Consider the following 18,115-nt stretch of genomic DNA (forward strand, 5'->3'; position numbering starts at 1 on the left):
ATTTCTGTCGCTACAAGAAGTACTCTGCCATATTTTTTTTTCCCTCTAAGCTCCCGTCTCTTGAATGCGACATTTCAGCTTGTCAAGTATCATTGACGATTCCTGTTCATGCTGTATAATTATGGCCCAATTTCATTAGTCATAACAAAGAGTGTTTATCTGAAATATTTCTCAATTGCACTGCTATCACCTAATTTGTAAATGAACGGTAATTTACTTCTGCCACACTTATCGTGCACTTGCTGCGCAATTACTGTCAATCTTCGGAGCCGCTCTGTAACCTCTGTTTGCTTTACGCTGTATGAACATTTTTATTCACATGCGTGCAGCTGGTAGTTTAGTGTAATTTTCTTTTTAATCTCCCGCGTAACAAATAAAAGGACTTGACCCAAACAATGGGAGATCAAGTTTGCTTGCATCCAAGCCGTTGATAAGAAACTGCTGTGTAAATGGCTGTTAGGCTGATACAAATACGGTGCTTTTTCTCAAACCTTTTAATGCAGTGCTGTCCAACTTATCAACTGAGGGATAATAATGGAAGCCAGTAATGACCACTCCCTGTTTTTAAACCACGCCCACTTTAAACCACACCCATGTTGCCACAAGATCATGTCAACATTAACGGTGGTAACGCACCAAAAAACAAATGGTTGATGCTCACTGCAGGGATATCACTCATCTGTGAAAAAGTTAAGTCATATTAAGACATACCCTTAAATGCATATGCCTCCTCCTTCCCTGTGGATAACACATGACCTTAGGAACCCCTAACAATAATTTTCAAATACTAACAAATCCCCAGAACAAACCCCTACCAGGCTTATGTTCCACAGGCGGAGCAGGGCATACATAGACACACCCATGGACAATAGGGCAGGCAGAGTATGGCACACCCGATGGCTTAACTAGATATTAATGGGCCCACAGCAAATTCTTTTTCAGGTCCCCAAAATATCTGGAGATTGACCTGTCTTACCAATATTTATTGAAATTGTATATGTATTACGGCCTCATGGGGCCCCTAATACCTCCTGGGCCCCAAAAGGGTCTGCTTCCTCTGTAGTTACACCCCAAGGCACACCCAAGGAGAATAGGGCAGGCATAGTATAGCACAGCCAGGAAGCATTGGGCAGGCAGAGTATGGCACACACTGAGAGCATAGGACAAGCAGAGTATGACATACACAGGCAGGTCCGGATTTGTAGCGAGGCCACAAAGCCCCGGGCCTAGGGTGACAAAATTCTAGGGGAAGCAAGCCGCCTAGGCTTGATAAAGGACCCGGAGGGGTCCGAAACGTTGCCCCTTTGTGATGTATACTTTGGACACAATTGCAACTAAGAGGTGTGCATCCGAATTTCTTTTGTCATAGCCGCATAGGGAACACAGCGTTCCCCAGTGCTATGATACTGAAAAGCCCCTGGTAAAAAAAGATAACGTGTTGACTCTAATAGTCATCAAAAATCTAACTACAAATAGCCTGGGAAAAAATTTAGTTTGTGAGATCTTTAAAAACTGCATTAAGTACAAGCTTAGCTAAGATAAAAAGTTACATACACAGAGTGCAGAATGTAACAGCACAGCCTGTAATAAGGTTAATATTTTGTAACTTAAATGATGGTAGTCGCTGGCAATTAATTAGAGCAGAAAAGAATCCAAGAGGTTCCTCCTTTCAAATGTGACTTTGGAGAAGATTTTCGAATCCTTGTCTACAGTAATTGACTGTAAATTCAGCTTCAAAGTACTAAACACCAGGATAATGAGTTTATTTCTCAGCTGTGCTGCCCAACTGACACCTGTAAAGTTAGACAAACTAAAAAAGTGAGACACAATGATGTATTTTGTGTGACCGTACGCCACTGTTGCTTAGGCAAAATGAGGTTATGTTAAATGAATAAGGAGAAGCCCGTAGGCTTCTCCCATCAGAATGACATTATATGCTTCCGAAAACATAAATTACTTGACGAACAATCAGAAACATCATGTTTACGGATTATTATTAACACTGCAGACGATGACCTAAACAGCAGAATTAAATACCAAACAACAATTAAACAACTTGCTAAAGACAAAATACTTCAGTAGGATGTCAGTCAGGAACAGGGAACAGACAACTGTGCTTTAATTAAATCTGAGACTGTTTCCAATTAGTTAGTCTGGAGCACTGTAGGCTTCATGCTGCCTATGACTCAGTGAGCTGACTCATTCCGCAGGAAAAAAATTTCTAACAGGGGAAGAAATACCCAAGAACTAGCAAGGATGCAGGATCAAACAGAAAGCGAGTTCAACGACCTTCTCGGCAAATGCTTGCCGTTATTTTTAGTTGGGCAGGAGAAATAACAGAGCTATAAAGTTTAGTGAGCATTTGTGAGGCTTGCAATGAAATTCCTCTAGATTCATTAAAGGGCAGTGATAATTCGGTAAATAACAGGGTTACTTCATTGGCCAAAGTTATGAAAAGAAACATATAAATGTATTGTTCGAAGAGAAATAAAAGGAGGTTTGCTTCCAATAATAAGGATGTAGCTGGGGTGGTAACTAAACTCCTGTGAGCTCCATGTGACATCTGATCCAAGGCCACTTATTGGTCCAAGTCAAAACCACACAGTGCACAACAACATGTCAATGAAAAAAAAGGTGTGATTGTGAATAATTTTAATTGACTGACATGTTGGAACATGTTGAAACACCTGAGCCAAACCTTGATAAAGTTGGCTTTGTCTGTAACGTTTTTATTCTGCTGGTAAAGTCTCTGCTCCTTTTTAGAAGAGGACAACTTTGTTGACCCTAACAATCTTTAGGAGGGGTCAGTACTTCCCTTTCTAACATAACAAAAGTAGTACTGACCCCTCTGAAATGTAATTTTTATTGTAGGAAAAATGGCTAAATATATTACTATAAAAAGGATTGGCTAAAAGTGCTTTCACCTCAATTGAGTTTCATTTTGATACAATGTGATGTGGCCATGTGTCTAGAGGTAACATAGTAAGTTAGGTTGAAAAAGACACACGTCTATCATGTTCACCTTTTAAGTCTATATATAATCTGCCTAACTGCTAGTTGATCCAGAGGAAGGCAAAAAAAACCCTTCTGAACCCTGTCCAAAGGGGGGAAAACATTTTCCTTCTGATGGTAATCGGCCCAGTCCCTGGATCAACTTGTACTATGAGTTATCTTTCATAACCCTGTATTCCCTCACTTGCTATAAAGGCATTCAATCCCTTTTTAAAGAGGCAGAACCTCCTTTCTTCTAACTGGAATTAATGCCCTTGTGTCAGTTGGAAGGACCAAAAAAAAAAAGCATTAGAGCGATTATTATATGATCACCTTATATATTTATATATAGCTATCGTATTACCCCTAAAGCGCCTCCTCTCCAGCGTGGACAACCCCAATTTGGCCAGTCATTCCTCATAGCGGATATTTTCTATTAGTGTGGGGGAAGCCTCCTTTGACCCATTAAAACCCCTGTGTCTACTCTCATGACTGTAAGATATACACAGTAATAATAGAAGTGATGCCCCAAGATTACCACTGGGAAGTCTATGTACAGGTATGGGACCTGTTATCCAGAATTCTTGGGACCTGGGGTTTTCCAGATAATGGATCTTTCCGTAATTTGGGTCTTCATGCCTTAAGTCTACTAGAAATTAATTTAAACATTAAATAAACCCAATAGGCTGGTTTTGCTTCTAATAAGGATTAATTATATCTTAGTTGTGATCAAGTTCAAGCTACTGTTTTATTATTACAGAGAAAAAGGAAATCATTTTTAAAAATTTGGATTATTGGGATAAAATGGAGTCTATGGGAGACAGCCATTCCGTAATTCAGAGCTTTCTGGATATCGGGTTTCCAGATAAGGGATCCTAAACCTGTACTATGCCACATGATGTACCACCACAATGCCTTATCAAAATACTGTTACAATAGCAAGGATATTTACACTTACCTAAAATACAGAACATCCCTTTCCCTCACTGCTTTATAGGTTATAAATTCATCTACTGATAGATTCCCTTCTACGGTTCGGGGACCAATGAGCTATACTGTATGATCCATATAATCCATCAACAAATGAAATGCACTTGAAATAGATCTAATATCTACATTATACTGACAAGTTAAAATGTTGGTAATTTAAAAAAATTCCCTATTCAAAACTATCTTAAAAAGGAAAAATGTGCTTAATATTAGGAGAATTAAGAGAATTCTTTTCCTGTTTTTAACGTTTCTTGTCTCTTGAATTAACTTTTTATGGTGAATTTCAAAAGTTCCTTATCAAACTGTATTGGTGTAGTACAAAAAGTATTATTTTAGCATATTAAAATGTTGTAGAGTTGAGCTGTAATTTAAGACTGTTGCCCTTGACTTGCACTGTTTATCAAATTTTATTTATGGAGAATATCTTGGGCCACTTTAATTCTATTGTTGAGAGCTTATTTCCTAAATTCTACCATGGGACTGGTGGGGTAAACTACATCCTATATACGCCAATCATAAAAATGATTCACCCACCTGAAGTTTTCATGTTTTATTGTCATACAACATGGAATCACAGCACCACATCTGGACACTGCAATTTTATCCCATTCCACTTTGCCGAACTGCTCAAGCTCCATTAGGTTGCATCAACATCAGGAGGTAACAGTTTTTTTTTACGTCCAGCCACAAATTCTCTATTGAATTGAGTTCTGCACCGTAACTTGCCCATTCCAGAACATGAACATAGCTGTTTTAAGTCATCCTTATGTAGCTTTATACTTGGGCTCATTGTTTTTTTGAAAGATGCATTTTCTACCGAGGCTCAGCTTTCTTGCAGGCTTTCCTCCAGGATTTCATTTTACAGAACCTGCTGCAGAGCACAATCCCCACAGTATAATGCTGCAATGACCACAATGTTTCACAGTGAAGTGTTTATGACGATGTTCAGTATTTGGCTTACGCCAAGCATAACATTTATTGTGATGGCCAAAATGCAAAATTTTGGTATCATCAGACCATAGAACCTCCCATGTGCCTTTTGGCAAGCTGTCTGTGAGATGTTGTGTGAGATTTTGTTAACAGGGGCTTTCTTTTTACTGCTGTGGCTGGTGAAGCACCTAGGCAACAGTATATGCATGCAAATTCTCTCCAGTCTTAGCCACTGAGGCATCTAACTCATTCATCTCTTGGTAGCCTCCCTCCTTAGTCTCCTTCTTCCATGGTCAACTGCTTTTTGGTGTTCTTGGCAGATTTACAGCTATGCCTATCTCATAATGACTGATTTAACTGTACTCAAAGAGATGATTGGAAATGTTCTTGTATTTATCCCTTGCCTTTTCAATAACCTTTTCAGGGAGTGAAATCCACAGTATGTGTTTCACTTTGACATGAGAAAGTCTATTTCTATCAGTGGCAAGATTTTGTTTTCAGTGTTTTAGGACAATACACCATTTAAGTGTGAAAACTTTTTATGGGCACTGCTGAGGAATTTATAATATCCTGTCTGAATGGGTGTCTGCTTCTGTTTTGGTCAGTCTCTTCTGTGGTCAATTGGACACCCACAACCTACCAAGAGACAAGAGGAGAGAATTCTGAAGACAGCCCGTGGATCTGGGAAGAAAAGGCATCTCCCAAGGGTCTCAGTCTTAGAAAGGTCATATTGCTTTGTAAATGTTCTTGATGGAAGTGTTCTAAATCCCCCCCCCCCACCTGACCACCTTCTCCCTCCAGAACATATAAGTGAGAATGCCAACCAGGCAGTCAACATGACTTTCTTCAAATTAATTGTCTTTCAGAATGATTTCCGTCTTGTTACTTTCAGCTCCTTACATCTCACTAAATGTAATCTAATGAATCTAAAGAAATAAAATGCACTACTGTTCAAAGGTGGATTATTTCAGTGGCCTTTTTATTACAGGATTTTCTCAGCATCCACCTGGCCCCTACTTGCGATTTTTGATTCATTTCTGTCAAGATTATGGACTGCCTAGGAAATTAGTTTCACAGTCAGATAAGAGTCCAAGCGCAACTAAAACATCTTTCTTTTCAAAAAGTAATAATATGGTTCCAACAAAGGCACCTGGTCATCTCTGAAACGTATTCTTCTTGAAGCAGGGCATATTAATTAAAAAATGGCAAGTGCCCTTGTTTTATTCAGTTCAAAATTATTCTCTTTAACGGTAATGGCTTAAAAAAGTCCCCCACAGTCTCTTCAACAAAAACAGAAAGTAAAATTACAAAACTTAATTGGACATATTCACTTTTTCCAAGAAAAACATGATTTTGTGCACAGTACTTAAATTCAGAATACACTGAATGCATTCCGTGCGTAACCGCAAGTTGGGCAGTTTTAGGCTGGTGTTGCATTTCAGTGGGTCGCTGACAGGTTGAACTCAGAGGCTAGGTTCCCATGCTTAGGCACTAGGCATAGAAAATGTATTGGCTCTCCAGATGCTATTGAACTAAACTCTGCATTCTTCCTTAAATCAAATATTCTGGTATAAAGAGAGATAAAGATTGCCCATGTCAACCGTTTCACCATGTGGGATAAGATAAGCCACTCCTGAGGACACTTATTAACTACTGTGTCGCCACAGAGTCAGATATCGTTCAGGAAGATTGGCAGATCCAATTGGCTGAGGTCCACAACGGAATGCACAAGGTCCAAGTCACCCTGCTTGGGGCCAAACAATTGAACCATCCAGATTAATTTCATCACTTGGGGTACTAAATCAGCAGGGTCATTTTAAGGCACTGGGGCCTTCCCCCCAAAAAAGCAGGCAAGTAAAACTGCTGAAAAAAAATTACTCCCTTTTGTTCTTGAAGTCTCTATGCTTTCCATGGTGGGTGTGCACATATTCTCTAGAAAGCAGCGGTACAAGTCAATCTTCAATCTATCACTTCATAATGAAGGTTATGCTCAGTGTTGGAAATCCAACAAGCAGAAGAATACAACTCTTGACTTGGGACACCCAATGAAAAATATGTCTTCACTAAGAATTACAGCTTCTGATATAACTACATTTTTAGAAGAAAGTAAAAGATAAAGTAAAAGGAAATAAAAAATGTCTTGTTGTTGAAGCATGAGACATCGTATATTCTTGGGAACAAGAAATAAGAAATATAATGCAAATGTCTGGGTTGATGGCGTGCCTTTGTCTTGTTTGACCCAAGGCAAACACCCGTTATTTCCCCATTTCCCCAGCCAACCATAACTGCTTTATTTCAAGAATCTATTTGAACACATCCTGTGCAAAATGCCTTGCCCAGCTCCCTTCCATTTCAAATGGAAATTACACATAAATAATTAGATAACAGAGCAGTAATAGTGTCTAATTCAATAATCTTCACAGATCTATGACTGATACGGAGTATTATTAAAACTATCAGAATTAAATTAATCACTGCAGTTTATGACAGCAGACTCATAATTTATTCCTGTCAGTGTGGAGTATATATCTAATTAAACCATATTAAAGGAGAACTAAAGACGTTTCCCGCTTTGCTATCTCCTCCTCTGTTCTTCTGCTGCCCTTCTGTTTTATGAAGCCTTTATTAAATCTCAGAGAGCAGGAAGTTTATTTGGCTAGCTGAGGATCAGACTCACTACTCACTTAACCGTTGAACAGTCTGAGATTCCGTAGTGTAGGAATGGATGATAGTTAAGTTTAAAATTGAAATTGATGCCAATTAACGCTGCTCTAAGTACACAAATATTCAGCCAAAAGGATGTAGAAGGCTGACAATAATTTGGCATTAGGAGAAGCATGGGTTTCATTGGCTACAGAGGTCTGCTACTTTCCACTGCTTGTCTTATTAGGGTCTCATGAATCAATGTCAGCAGTAGCACACCTAAATGGCGATATGGACCGTTATATGCACTCGACTGTCCTAAAAATGACTGCTGCTGCAATTATTTGCTGATTTCAAAAGAGAGAGATTTTTGACTTTTTCTATTATAGTTCCACTTCTGGTGCTAATATTGGTTCAGAGCCCCTCTAGATACAAGCATATTCAGGATGGAAAAAAGTTTTTACACCAAATTTCACCCAATAGGTTTTACTTCCAGGTGTACCTAGGAGAGGCACCAAGTCTTCTTTTTTAGGCTGCCTAGGGTTGTCACCATCCAGTTTTAAATTAGACACCAGTTTCTGGTTAGATTCCAAACTGTCTGTCCGGATAGGACTCTGCACTGACTGATGCAGCAACCAGTCAATCACAGGCTGCAATGTCATAGCCTCACCCACTGATGTCACAAGCCTGTCCTTTAAACATCCTTCTGTCACAAGCGCCATCAGCATCATCACCTCACACCCCCCATTTCCGAAATAAACCACACAAAAACCTTAAGACTGCCTTACGCCATTGCTTTGGGACCCTCTTGGTGGGCAGCCACATAGGATTTAGGATCCCACGATCTGCTGAGCTGCTACTGGGAGATTTGATAGTAAAAAAGCAAATGAATGTATTAAAAAACATCAAGCATTAAAAAAAAAGTCAATTATACTAAAAAGTGGCATAAAAAGATACGTTTTATAAAGATGAACTGCCCCTTTAAACAATGCTAATATGGCAGGCTGAGACAGTAACGCCTTCTTGGAAATAAAGTATATGAAAATCAAATACCTATTCAGCTCAGAACTGCATGCACACCCACACATTACTCAAAAATAATAATAAAATAATATTAAAAAAATAAATAAATAAATATATATATAAAATGTCAATTTGTAAACTCGGGAAAGCCACCTCTGGAAGGGTTGGTTTGCTATTTTACTACTGAGCTGGCAGCCCACTCACTGCTGAACTTAAAAGTCTGTCCCATTTCTCCAATCAGGTCTGACGTACATGCTGCACCAGACACAGAGAGGTGAGCAGACTTCTAGCTTCAGCTGTCAGCCAACACGGAGCTGCGCAACTTGACAGCAGATAAAAACAGACACAAAAGGCTCTGTCGAGCCGGGGCTTCACACTCTCATGCTACAGAGCACTCTGTTTTGTTGTTTCAGTGGGAGAGTTGGAATATGCGGGTGGGTGCAGAGATAATTTTAGGGGAAGGCAGAGAAAGCCGCCAAGGTCACAGGGGCCCCTGTCCATCAGTTTTTAGATATTTTTAGTTGGCCAACCTTAACTTCGGCCAAAGCTAGGGTTGCCACCTGGCAGGTAAAAATGATGCTTGATGCCAATGTTGTTAACAGGGAAAACTGCTAAAAATATAGAAAGGTTGATATTTTTTGTCTTAAATCAAGAACTTAAATGATGGTGGGGCTTAATAATATGTAGGAGGTATTTACAAGAAAGGGATGAGTAGCAGAGCCTGTTGAGAAGTATCTTTGTGAACAGAGAAGATTTGGAGTACATTTTGTCACCTCAATGGCTCAATGGCATGCTGTATATGATCTTTAATATGGATGGGAATGAATGAAGTTTCAGATTATGGGAGTTATGAGATGCACAATTGCAGAACATATGATGCAATTGTCAATAATTCATTTATACATTGTTGACCAAAGACCAGAGCATGATACTGATCTTGTTATCTTTTAGGCTGTTAATTGAGTGATCAGGAATAATCAAAGAGGGTGGAATAGGAATACGAAAAGTGGGAGAATGTTCTTTATCTTCAGAGATTCTCCAACAACAAGTGGAAAGCCTGATGGATAAACATCTCACTTCCAGCTGTCGATTTTCTCCATGTGCAGAATATTTTTAATTTCCAGAATGTTAACCTGCCTCCACCCCTCAAAAAAGAAGAATTGACTCACTTGTCCTTCTTGAGGTGCCAATAACTCAATAACTTCATTCACCATTACAGGAACGTGCAACACCAACTGGTCGGCTTCACCTGGAGGCTCTGCTGTGAGCTTAAAAAGTGATGGAGGAGCTCCTCTCCATAACCTGCTATAACTCCTACACATGTGCCTGATGAAAGTCAGCATGATTCAGCTGGAACCAAAAAAGAAGAAGGATCGATCAGGGCTGTCTAACTGGAGGCCCGTGTATGCAGTCCTCCAAGAGGTTATGAATGGTCCTCAACCTGCTCAAGAGCTCCATAACTACTTTATATGACACTGTTGTTCTCGGTTTTTCGCTGTTGAACATGTGGTTGGAGAAAAATTCTGCCCACTTCATGTAAAAAGTTGGACAACTCTAGTCTAGATGATATAGTCTTAGTCCTTAAGCTTAAAAATGTTTTTTGTTCTAAGGTACAAAGCTTGCAAGACGTTCATCAAAACATCCGAGGGATAATGGTGGCAATGGTGTCTTTGCCTTTTATATTACATGGCTTAAGCTCCCATGTGCCATAAGTTCACTAAGTACAATAAGGGATTGTCCCAAGAGAGTTTTTTTTACAATTCTTTAGAAAATGTTGAACGGTATGGTAGCTTACAATCATTTGCTGCTAGTATGTAGTAACCTTTTGTCCACAATGATTGTTTATTAAGTTTTTTTTTATTAGAAAATGAATCCTGCAGATAAACAAGCTTCTTTATTGCATCCCTATACCAGGGATAACACTGGCAGATATCTGCCAAGGCAAATTTAATTAGAAATTGGAATTACAACAAGCAACAATTTTATAGGCATGGAAATTACCACATAATTAGCTTATCCAGAAATGGACTGATTAAAAAACAAAAAGTTAATATCATATGTACGTAGCATTGTATTATTCTCAGTCTATGTATATATGTTAATTAAGGCAAGAGAATCGTTCCTACCGCCTGCTAAGGACATCAGATCTGAACAAACAACAAAAGGTTAAAAATCAGCAGGATAAAAAAAATAAAAGCAAATGAATTAAATTACCAAAGAAACAGGCGAAATTCAATTATACATTTTCTATCAGGCTTTAACAGTAAAGTGAGTCATCTCTCTCTTTCATTTGAGGATCTGTGGTGACGGGAGAATATATGCATATTTTTATTTTAAAGCAACAAGAGGAGCTAACAACCATGATAATTACTGTTAAGCCTTGTGACATAGATGGACTTTTGAAATAAGATATATATAAGCAATTATAATTTTTGTTAGCAGGTAGGTTTCAGAGAAAGGTAAAGCCACTATTATAGTAATGATAAGTTATTATGGAAGAGGATTCTCCATTCTAGACAAAATTGGGTATTTTGGTTGAAAGTATTGTGAATTTAGCATAAAACCTCACCCCTTTCCCCAAATATACTACTACTAATTAGGCTTGGACCAAATGCAGGACCAAACCTTTTGCTCTATGAACCCAGCCAAAGTTAAGTTCTATAAACCCTTCTTAGCACCATCTATTATTTAATTCTTGCAAGGGTGGTTCCTGGATGTAGGTTTTCTGATGGACCCTAGGGGGTCAAGGCTGAAGCTGTTTCAGTTAAATAGAATCCAAAACCTTTATGGCATCACAAGTTTCTCTTCACAAATAAAGCAGTTTTGTCAGTTACTTTACATGCACTTGAGTGTGTGGATTTAGTATGAAATTCAGTCAAATACAAAAATGACTTTCTGCATGCCTAGATTAATTCCATAAAAGATCACCTTTAGGTCAGTGCCAGCTCAAAGGTATACAGTTAGTACCAACACTTTCCTAGAGCTAAAGCTAATGACTCTGTTTACAAGCAGATGGCCAACGTGAACGATTAAAAAACATTCTCAAAGCCATAAGTCGCATGGTTAGAATGGTCATTGTACCAGAGGATCTTCTGTAGGAACCTCTGCACTTCTTTATTTCATAGGTCTACATGTCACTTACTACTGTCTAATTGTTGTGAGTGTGAGCCCTCAGTTTAAGGTCTTCTGGTGGGCCCCAGGAATTTTTAACACTGGCAGGTCCACAAAGCTTCCTTATAGCGTTTAGCAACATTTCCCTAATGTCTGTCTCTCCCTTGACCAGTAGCAGTTCAAGAGGTGCATTGACCTGGCTCTATATACAGTAAAGGATATGTAGAAAAGACAGGGCCGACCTGCACTTAAACGGATCCACAGGATCAACTAAAAAATAATTTTATTTATAGAAAGTTAAAAATGTATATCTGCATCTCCATCCATCCTATGAGTTTCACACCCATTCAGGGCACAAGCCATGACTAAGTGTCCTGAAGGTTTGCGAAACGCGTAGGGTGGATGGAGATGCAGATATACATTTTTAACTTTCTATAAATAAAATTATTTTTTTAATTCTTTGCCGTACCGCTCCCTAAAGCTGGGGATCTGGGGCTGGTGCACCCAGACCACTTTCTCTATTTGGTGAGTCATTTACATTTTATTCTGGAGCACCCTGTTTTCTTCTAAATATTCTATGTACAGTGCCCCAGAGGTCATAAATGACAGCAATCTAATCATATGGATACTTATCTCCATGAATGTATCTACTGTCCATAACAGCTGCATCAGAAAGGGGGGGTATTTACCAAAACTAAAACTCGAATTTATTTTTTTTACTAAAGTAGAAGGAAAGTTGTTTCACACTTGGGGGTGACAAATGTAAGGCACCCCTAAGTGAATGTATTTACTTACCTGAAACCCTTGGCCAGTGCTATTATCAGCAGAAAACTGCACCGGCCTGGGATTATTCCAGCGGACACCACGGAGCGATCCTCTTCTTTCTTCAAATATCCCAGAGCAGACGCATGCACAGTAGAATGAATGAAACGGCCAACTTTTAAGTTAAAGTTCGGCTTTTCACTCTAATGCGCATGCGCAGCTACGAGAAGCCAGAAGAGGATCACTCTTGTGGGTTCCTAACAGTTGGCACCCCAAAGCGTGAAACAACTTTCCTTCTCCTTTAAAGCAAAACCGACCTAACTCCCATCCACAAATTTAACTAGTTTTTCAAAAAATCAACTCGAAAAAGTCGGTGTGGAAAATATGTATATGTATAATAAATCTCTAAAAATCCTAGTTTTATTTTTCCTCTAAAAATTTGAGTTCTCCCCTTTAAAAACACGACCAGAAAAATTTGAGGTTTAATGAATAAGGCCCCCCCAAGTGATGAAGGTTCCTACCCTAGTATTAACCTTAAAGGAGAAGGAAAGGTATAATCACTGACGGGTGTCAAAATTGTGGATTATAATTGCTTCCTTCAGACCCAGACCAGTGCTCAGTTTCTCTGAAAACTGCAACAGCCGGGGTAATAGGCTAGAATGGCCACCTTGTTCTTCTTCTAGGATATTCTCTAAGTTCTGGTCCAGCTGTGCATGTGCAATAGAGTAAACTAAGGTGAACTTAGAAGCAAAAAGGTAGCTTTTCTCTCTACTGTGCATCCACACTCATCCAGGTCTGCAGAGAAGAATGGAAAAGCTAAAGCTTGAGATTGTGAAGCTCCTACTGAAGTACCCCATGTCAGTGCAATTTTTAGCAAACCGGAGCACCTGCCAGGGGTCTCAGATAAGCAATTATAATAACTGGAGTAGTGCTTAAAGGGATACTGTCATGAGAAAAAACATTTTTTCAGTTAATAGTGCTGCTCCAGCAGAATTTTGCGCTGAAATCCATTTCTCAAAAGAGCAAACAGATTTTTTTATATTCAATTTTGAAATCTGACATGGGGCTAGACATATTGTCAATTTCCCAGCTGCCCCAAGTCATGTGACTTGTGTTCTGATAAACTTCAATCACTCTTTACTGCTGTACTGCAAGTTGGAGTGATATCACTCCCCCTCCCTTCCCCCTCCCCAGCAGCCAAACAAAAGAACAATGGGAAGGTAACCAGATAGCAGCTCTTTAACACAAGATAACAGCTGCCTGGTAGATCTAAGAACAACACTCAATAGTAAAAACCCATGTCCCACTGAGACACATTCAGTTACATTGAGAAGGAAAAACAGCAGCCTGCCTGAAAGCATTTCTCTCCTAGGGGTATATTTATCAAAAAGTGAAGTTAATAGTGAAGTTCCGCCACTAGAGTGAAATTACGCCACTCTCCATTCATTTCTATGGGATTTATATAGGCGTATTTATCAAAGAGTGAACTTTCACTTTCACCCATTGATAAATACGCCTTTCAAAATCCCATAGAAATGAATTGAGAGCTGCGGAATTTCACTCTAGTGGCTTCACTCTTTGATAAATTTACCCCCTAAAGTGCAGGCACAAGTCACATGACCAGGGGCAGCTGGGAAATTGACAAAATATCAAGCCCCATGTCAGATTTCAAAATTGAATATAAAAAAATCTGTTTGCTCTTTTGAGAAATGGATTTCAGTGCAAAATTCTGCTGGAGTAGCACTATTAACTGATGTATTTTGAAAAAATGTTTTCCGATGACAGGATCCCTTTAACATTTGGCATCCACTAGTGATTATACTTTTCTTTCTTTAAAATATGCAGAAATCATTCCAAGCAAGAGAAAATTAGAGGACCCTGCCAGTCAAGTGGAGGGCATTTTTTCCTTTTTAGTTCAAAAAGAGAAGCTACATAGAAACAGCAATAAGGGTTTGGGAGGTGGTGCAGAAAAAATACAAAAATAAAAATAAGAGGCACAATGGGAATGTTTTCTAAGTTGGCAGGCCAGCAACAGCTATGACGGAGATGGTATCCTCAGCACTATACTGCTGCATATACCACCCCCATATCTCAATCACAGAGCTTCCTCTCATTAATAGGGCTAGCAAACAGCATTTGTATTTCCTCACCTCTCACTCCCACCTACAGCAGCAAGCCAATTATTCAGTTTCATTACTGTGTGTTTTGGTGTCTTTGCTTGTCGTTTGCTGGTAGGATTTATCCATTCTGCTTGCCAGCTCTTCATTAGAATCCACGCCTAGTAACACTTTTACGTCTCTATCGTGCCATTAGATGCGATGTATAGCGCAGCCCCAGTCCGACAAGACGTCAAAAAGAATAATTTCAGCCAGCTTTAAGAGAACACAGCTTGACTTCCAAACTTTTTTGCAAACAGGTATAAAGATGTGTATTAATAATAGGGATGCACCGAATTCAAGATTCGGTTCGGGATTCGGCCTTTTCCAGCAGGATTCGGATTCAGCCGAATGCTTGTGCCTGGTCGAACTGAATCCTAATTTGCATATGTAAATTAGGGGCAGATAGGGAAATCACATGACTTTTCGTCACAAAAGAAGAATTTTTTTTCCACTTTTTCCTTTACTACCCCTAATTTGCATATGCATATTAGGATTCGGATTCGGTATTCAGCCGAATCTTTCAACAAGGATTCAGGGATTTGGCCAAATCCCAAAAAGTGGATTCGGTGCATCCCTAATTGATAATGCGATATTCAAGCAACGCGTTGGTTAAAATGCAGGTAGACAGTAACATTTCACGGTCATTTTAAGGGTATGGGATTTTCAGGAAAGGCAATTATAACATAGTAAGGGTAATGCCTGGAAAAAAACGTGGTGGGCCCTACCAACCCAGGTCCATTCCTATCTAACCAAGAACCTCCTTCCCACCTGATCGTAGGCAGAAGCAGGAATGCATTGTGGAATGTGGGTGGTGTTGAATTTAACTGGGAGGAGCTCACAAGGGGGAGGCGCTCACAAGGGGGAGGAGCTGAGGTGGCAGCCCCAGTGAAAGTGTTGCCACATTTTGCCGTCCGCAAAACCGGGCAGAGGGCAGGCCTGATGATGTTGGGGGCGGGCATATGACATCAGGGGGCGGGTGGTTAACAATCTGGACGTGTGCCCATGACATCGGGGGCAGGGTTATAATTTGGCTATCACCGATTGGCTGATTGCCATACCATTCATTTACAAGACCTGTCCAGATTTCCAAATTAGAAAAAAAAGGGCTGTCCAGGTGAAAACCGGACAGGTGGCAAATAGGGATGTAGCGAACTGCCGATTTGGTGTTCGCGAACGCCGTTCGCGAACACCGGCAAAAAATGCGAACGTTAGCGAACAGTTCGCAAACTTCGAACACCCGCTAAAATCGTTCGATTCGAACGATCGAAGGATTTTAATCGTTCGATCGAAGGATTTTCATTCGAATCGAACGATCGAAGCCATTCGATCGAATGCTTTTCATTCGATCGAATGCTTACAATCGTTCGAACGAATGGAAATCGTTCGATTTTTAGCGGTCGAAGGAATTCGAATGGTCGAATGGTCGAACGATCGAACGCGAACTCAAAATGCGAACGTTCCCAAACGTTCGCGAACATTCGGCGGACGCGAACGGTCGAAGTTCGCGCGAACTAGTTCGCGGGCGAACAGTTCGCTACATCCCTAGTGGCAAACTACCCAGTGGGCCCCGGACACCCCAGCCCGACAACGAATAGGGGTTATTTACTATGACAAGGAGAACAAGAATAAGAGCACTAAGCCCCTTCCCCATGAATACAGCACTGCAAGTCCGGACTGAGAATTAAAAAAGGCTCTGGCATTTCAGGTAAACAGAGGCCCAATCAGCCCACACAGAGGCCCAAACAGCCCCCACCAGCCCACTAAATACTGACTTTCTATGGCACCTTATAGCAGCCCCTCTGGCATATGCCAGAAGCCACCGATTGCCAGTCCGGGCCTGCAGCACTGCAGGGGATAGTTGCAGGCAGGGCCGCCATTAGAAATCACGGGGCCCCGTACAGCAAAATTTTTGGGGCCCCCTGGGCCCAGCCCACACTGACGACCAAGCTCCGCCCCATATCCCGCCCACATCGCAGTTAAAAGACCACACAGACATCAGCGCTAAAAAAGTAACCCCCCCCCACACAAGTTGTAAAAAGCTATTGATGGTCAGGGCCCCCTTATAAAAAAAATTGGGGCCCCAAAAAAAAAAAAATTAAATTTTTTTTTTTTAAAAAACATTGGTGGCAGGGGCCCCCTGTTAAAAAAAACTTGGGGCCCCAACAAAAAAAAATGTAAAAAAAACTAAAAAATAAACAAACATTGGTGGCAGGGGCCCCCTTCTAAGTTAAAAACAAATTGGGGCCCCAAAAAAAAATTTGAAAAAAAAATTAATTTTTTTTTGAAAAAAAAAAAAACATTGGCGGCAGGGGCCCCCTTATAAGTTAAAAACAAATTGGGGCCCCAAAAAAAAATTTATTTTTTTTTGAAAAAAAAAAAAAAACATTGGCGGCAGGGGCCCCCTTATAAGTTAAAAACAAATTGGGGCCCCAAAAAAAAAATTTGGAGAAAAAAAATTTTTTTGAAAAAAAAAAAAATGGTGGCAGGGGCCCCCTTACAAGTTAAAAAAAAATTGGGGCCCCAAAAAAATTTAAAAAAAAAATAATTTTTTTTTGAAAAAAAAAAAAAACTGGTGACAGGGGCCCCCTTACAAGTTAAAAAAATTTGGGGCCACCAAAAAGAAAATTAATTTTTTTTTTAAAAAAAAAAACCCAAAAAAAAACAATGGTGGCAAGGGGCCCCTTACGAGTTAAAAAAAAAATTGGGGCCCCAAAAACAAAAGTTTTTAAAAAAAGATTGGTGGCAGGGGCCTATAGAATATTAAAATAATACATTGGTGGCCAGGGGATTAAAAAAAAAAAAAAACACAAACTGGTGTTCAGTAGAATTGAACTCATGGCTTCAGTACTTCAACTTCGCCTCCTTTCGTGACTTCGGGTCTTTTCACCGCTTCAGGACTTCGGCTTCGGCTGTTTTCGTGACTTCGGGTCTTTTCGGCGCTTCGTGACTTCGGGACTTCGGCTTTTTCCGTGACTTCGGGTCTTTTCGTCGCATCGGCTTCGGCTTTTCGGCACTTCCGCATTCGGCACTGAAGAGGCAAGACGTACGGCTCGGGCGCTCGTAAGGGGGGCCCGGATCTTCAAAAAAATGCAGCGCTGCCGGGCCCCCCTTCATGCCCGGGCCCGGTACGCTTGTCCCCCCTGTCCCCCCCTGATGGCGGCCCTGGTTGCAGGTCTCTGCACAAGGCTGTAGTAGGTAGCACTCAGTGAATAGCTGTTTAAAGGGTAATTAATAAAAAGCAACAATAATAATAATATTGTAGGCTGACACAGCAACAGAATTTTGGATATTCTGTAAAATTCTAAAAGGTAACTTAAAGGGGTGGGATTTTGGTTACAAGGTATAAAATAGCTTTTCATACAATCTTTACAGTGTTTTTCATTTATAGGGTTTTTTAATTTATTTTGCTTTTTGCAGCTCTCCAGAATCTCGTGAGTTATACGGCTGCTAAAGTCTGGAATGCCCTGGCAATCAAGCAATGGTTTGAATGAGAGACTGTGAGATGT

General features: G+C 40.1%; 1 long non-coding RNA gene across 1 annotated transcript in view; it reads right to left on the minus strand.

The window, feature by feature from the left end:
- The window catches only part of LOC108713814, a 65,751-nt gene that overhangs the window by 42,020 nt on the left and 5,616 nt on the right, over positions 1-18,115 (minus strand). The window contains exon 2 of the long non-coding RNA XR_001935222.2: positions 9,747-9,927. This is a non-coding gene — a long non-coding RNA (uncharacterized LOC108713814). The remainder of the gene's footprint in view (positions 1-9,746; positions 9,928-18,115) is intronic.

This window comes from Xenopus laevis, chromosome 4L, assembly GCF_017654675.1.
Source record: "Xenopus laevis strain J_2021 chromosome 4L, Xenopus_laevis_v10.1, whole genome shotgun sequence".
Classification (NCBI taxonomy): Eukaryota; Metazoa; Chordata; class Amphibia; order Anura; family Pipidae; genus Xenopus; species Xenopus laevis.